Source organism: Cherax quadricarinatus, chromosome 22 (assembly GCF_038502225.1).
Source record: "Cherax quadricarinatus isolate ZL_2023a chromosome 22, ASM3850222v1, whole genome shotgun sequence".
Classification (NCBI taxonomy): domain Eukaryota; kingdom Metazoa; phylum Arthropoda; class Malacostraca; order Decapoda; family Parastacidae; genus Cherax; species Cherax quadricarinatus.
Genome location: NC_091313.1, coordinates 16260748 through 16265747, shown reverse-complemented (window position 1 = coordinate 16265747; position 5000 = coordinate 16260748). Strand labels below are relative to the sequence as shown.

General features: G+C 41.6%; 1 protein-coding gene across 4 annotated transcripts in view; it reads right to left on the bottom strand.

Annotated features, from left to right (window-relative positions):
* Positions 1–5000, bottom strand: part of LOC128689666 (nephrin-like) — a 204234-nt gene that overhangs the window by 139489 nt on the left and 59745 nt on the right. The gene's annotated exons all lie outside the window — the stretch shown is intronic.

Here is a 5000-nt window from a genome sequence, read left to right as displayed (position 1 = left end):
GAGGGGGGAAACATTGTCCCAATAAAGCCAGCAATGCAATGTGTATCTTTTGTTGATTATCATTAGCAATATCAACATTATCATTATGACCGTCATTATAATCCATAAAATAATGAAAAGAAGCGGCTAGTGATATGTACACTTCTCATGAGTTTCGAGCTCCTTTCATTTCCTTCCCTTACTTGAGAGAAATATAGCAGCAGTAATTCTTGGTTAAATCCCGAAGGTGTGCATCATGCATTAACTCCACCTACTAAGCTATGTATTTAGAACATGCAGTAAGATAGTAATTCATAAATAAGACCTAAGGGACCAGTAGAAAGATTTTGCTGGTGCTCCTCAGTGGCGAAAGTCTTTAAAATAAAGCTGGTGTAAGAACATAAGAACATAAGAACGAAGGAACACTGCAGAAGGCCTACTGGCCCATGCGAGGCAGGTCCAAGTCTCCTACCGGCTTAAGCCAATGCACCCAACCTAGTCAGGTCAGGTCACATTGACTTAAGGGAGGAACACGGCAACCGACCTGGTAGCACAAGCTATCAGGTCTAACTCACACCCACCCACATCTACTCATGTATTTATCCAACCTATTTTTAAAGCTACACAACGTTCTAGCCTCTATAACGGTACTTGGGAGTTTGTTCCACTCATCCACAACTCTATTACCAAACCAGTACTTTCCTATATCCTTCCTGAATCTGAATTTTTCCAACTTAAAACCATTGCTGCGAGTCCTGTCTAGGCTAGATATTTTCAGCACACTATTTACATCCCCTTTATTTATTCCTGTCTTCCATTTATACACCTCAATCATATCCCCCCTAATTCTACGTCTTTCTAGAGAGTGCAGTTTCAGGGCCCTTAGTCTATCCTCATAGGGAAGGTTTCTGATACATGGGATCAACTTTGTCATCCTCCTTTGTACATTTTCCAGAGAATTTATATCCATTCTGTAATACGGTGACCAAAACTGTGCAGCATAATCTAAATGAGGCCTAACCAAGGATGTATAGAGTTGAAGAACAACCTGAGGACTCCTATTATTTATGCTTCTTGATATGAAGCCAAGGATTCTATTAGCTTTATTGCGAACACTTATGCACTGTTGTCTTGGTTTCAGATTACTGCTAACCAGAACTCCTAAATCTTTTTCGCAATCCGTAATATTAAGATCTACATTATTTAGTTTATATGTGGCATGGTTATTGTCCTGTCCAACATTTAGAACTTTGCATTTGTCTATATTAAACTGCATCTGCCACTTCTCCGACCACTGCATCAGTCTATTCAGATCTTCCTGGAGTGCTCGAATGTCCTCGTCAGAATGAATTCGACGGCCTATTTTGGTGTCATCGGCAAACTTGCCGATGTCGCTCTTTATGCCCTCATCTATGTCGTTTATGTAGATTGTGAACAGCAGGGGGCCCAACACTGACCCCTGTGGAACACCGCTCGTGACACTTCCCCACTCTGATTTCTCCCCATTTATGCAAACTCTCTGCTGCCTATTTGTCAACCATGCCTCTATCCAGGAAAAAATTTCTCCTCCTATTCCATGTGCTTTAATTTTCCTCAACAGTCTCTGATGTGGGACCCTGTCAAAAGCCTTACTGAAGTCCATATACACAATATCATATTCATTACCATGATCTACCTCCTCAAATACCTTAGTGAAAAAAGTTAATAAATTCGTAAGGCAGGAACGCCCCTTTGTAAAACCATGCTGAGATTCGTTGATTAATTTATGCTTTTCAAGGTGGCTACGAACTGCCTCGGCAATTATTGATTCCATAAATTTTCCCACTATGGAGGTCAGGCTTATTGGTCTATAGTTCGAAGCTAAGGACCTGTCACCTGTTTTGAAAATAGGTATCACATTTGCCATTTTCCACTTATCTGGCACCATGCCAGTTTGTAGTGATATGTTGAAAAGATTAGCCAAAGGTGTGCTAAGCTCCTCTTTACATTCCTTTAGAACCCTTGCATACAGTTCATCAGGGCCTGGGGATTTGTTAGGTTTTAATTTATCTATTTGCTTAAGGACCATGTCACTTGTGACCCTAATAGAGCACAGTTTATTATCGTCCTGTTCTACATAATTTATCATTACTGGAATATCGCTGGTATCCTCCTGTGTAAAAACTGAGAGGAAGTATGTGTTAAAAATTCTACACATTTCCTTATCACTGTCAGTGAGCTGACCCGAGGAACTTTTGAGTGGGCCTATCTTGTCCCTGATCTTACTTCTGTATACCTGAAAGAATCCTTTTGGGTTAGTCTTCGATTCTCTTGCAACTTTAACCTCATAATCTCTTTTTGCTTTTCTAATTCCCTTTTTTATTTCTCTCTTTAACTGAATATATCGATTTCTCAATTGCCCCTCTCCTCTTTTGATTTGCCTATATATGCCTCTCTTTTGACCAATCAGATATTTTAATCTATTGTTCATCCATTTAGGATCATTTTTGTTTGATCTGATTTCCCTATTTGGAACATAATTTGACTGAGCAGCTAGAACTATGCCCTGGAAAGCATCATATCGGCAACCATCACCACCTACCTGACCCTTAGTCAGGTCATTCCAGTTCAGCCCACCTAAGTAATTTTTCAGTCCTATGAAATCAGCCAAGCGAAAGTCAGGGACGGAGACTTGATTGCCATTATTAGGGGAATTCCATGATATATTAAAACTGAGTGATTTGTGATCACTTTCCCCAAGCTCATCATTAACCTCAAGATTATTAATTAGTGTTTCCCTACTGGCAAGAACCAAGTCAAGGAGGTTATTTCCCCTAGTTGGCTCTGTCACAAACTGTTTTAAAAAACAATCCTGGATCGTATCAAGAAAGTCACCTGACTCTAAATTTCCTGTCAAATTGCTCCAGTCAATCTGTCTATAGTTGAAATCTCCCATTAGCACAACATTTTCGTATGTAGATGCCTTACGAATTTCGTCCCATAGAAGTTTACTGCACTCCCTATCAAGATTTGGGGCCCTGTAAATCACACCCAAAATTAGTTTTTCTCGGCCCTCAAGAAGCTGTAACCAAACAGATTCAGTGGCTGACGCTTCTAATTTAATATCTTGTCTAACACAACAATTTAAATTGTCTCTGACATACATCGCTACTCCACCACCTTTCCTGTTGACCCTGTCGGTGTGGAATAATTTATAGCCTTGTATGTGACATTCAGAGGGCATCTCTCTATCTTTCAGATTGAGCCAGGTCTCTGTTATAGCAATAATATCTATGTTTCCTGCACTTGCAATTAATCTTAGCTCATCTATCTTATTTCTTACACTCCTGCTATTAGTATAGTAAACCTTAAGGGAGCTAGTCCCTTGCTGCCCTCTGCTGTCCCCCTTTGTTTGCTGACCTGATCTATTGTCTTTATTTATAACTTCATGCTGAATGCCTTTTATACATTTACTGTTTCCAACCCAAGTGTTGCAACCTGCTTGTTTCCCACACACACCCATACCTCTATCTTCCATCAGTTTAAAATCATAGGCATTTCACCAATGGCCTTCTCAATCGAGTCTGCAAGTGCTACCACCCCAGCCCCAGAGAGATGTACCCCATCCCTTGCATACATATCATGTTTGCCATAAAAGTTGTTCCAGTTGTCAATGAATGGGATTGCAAGTTTCTTGCAGTATCTGTCTAGCCAGCAATTTACACCAATTGCCCTAGACAACCATTCATTTCCTACTCCCTTTCTAGGCAAGATGCTACATATGATTGGGATCCCTCCCTTAGACTTAATGAAATCTATAGCTGACCTGTACTTATCTAGCAGCTCTTCTCTCCTACCCTTCCCAATATCATTTCCACCAGCACTGAGACAGATAATGGGCTTGTTCCCATTACCTGACATGATATTATCCAGCCTGTTGACAATGTCCCCAACACCAGCTCCAGGGAACCACACTCTATCTCTCATCTTCTTATTCCTATTACAAAAAGCACGGTCAATATATCTTACCTGAGAGTCACCAACCACAAGAATGCGCTTACCTCCATTAGCAGGGGCAGTAGTACCCTTACCTTCACTGGCCACTGAAGTACATTCATCCTGAAGAACAGAGAAGCGATTTCCTACCTTCAGATCTTCACTCTTAACTTTCCTTACTCTGATGCGCCTTCCATTACTGTGAACCACTCGCCACTTGTAGCAGGTGCTGGACTGCACCTCACTGCTGGTAGCCGTTGCTACCTCCCCAACTACAGCCTCCTCACAGCGAGAGACAGACTGCACCTCACTTGAAGCCTCATTCCCCACAACTCCAGCCACCTCACACTCTCTCCCAGACCCATTGAAGTGGTCCTTCAGCCTCCTAATCTCCTCCTGGAGAAGCAAGACCTCCTCCTTCAACTCTCCAACCTCAATTTTTAAAACACTGCAGAAGCAAGCCATGCTTTGTAACCGTCCACACTAATCCCCAAAGCAGCTCAGGGTCTGTGACCTCACGTGACGACTGACCACTGACGACTCTATGGGGTAGAAAGCTGACGTAATAGGATACAGTGTGAGTTGCGAGGTGGGTGTATAAACGTAATGCTGACAGTTATGATATGAATTGCAAGCTCTTGTTGGGATAGCTTTTCTCTCAGGTTTGAGCATTGTATTGACCCCAAGCGAAACGTTGTCTCGGTAAAAGCATTGTCTCTATCCCCAGTACCAACACCAGGGTAGGGGAAAGGAATTTGGATGAAACATGGTGGTGGTAAACATATTTGCACTAATACCTCCATAAATATGTGCAGCATGATGAGGCCTCATCATACTGAAACAGTGTATAGTTGTTTTTTAAATCAAAGCGGCATCACATATATGTTTAAGTATATGTGAAATTGTATCCCTTCCTATCCCTGAGGTAGTTGATGATGGTCACAGGTTATATTTGTTGCTCCACTTCTGCCCTGTTTATAACTGTGTGTGTGTGTGTGTGTGTGTGTGTGTGTGTGTGTGTGTGTGTGTGTGTGTGTGTGTTTTCT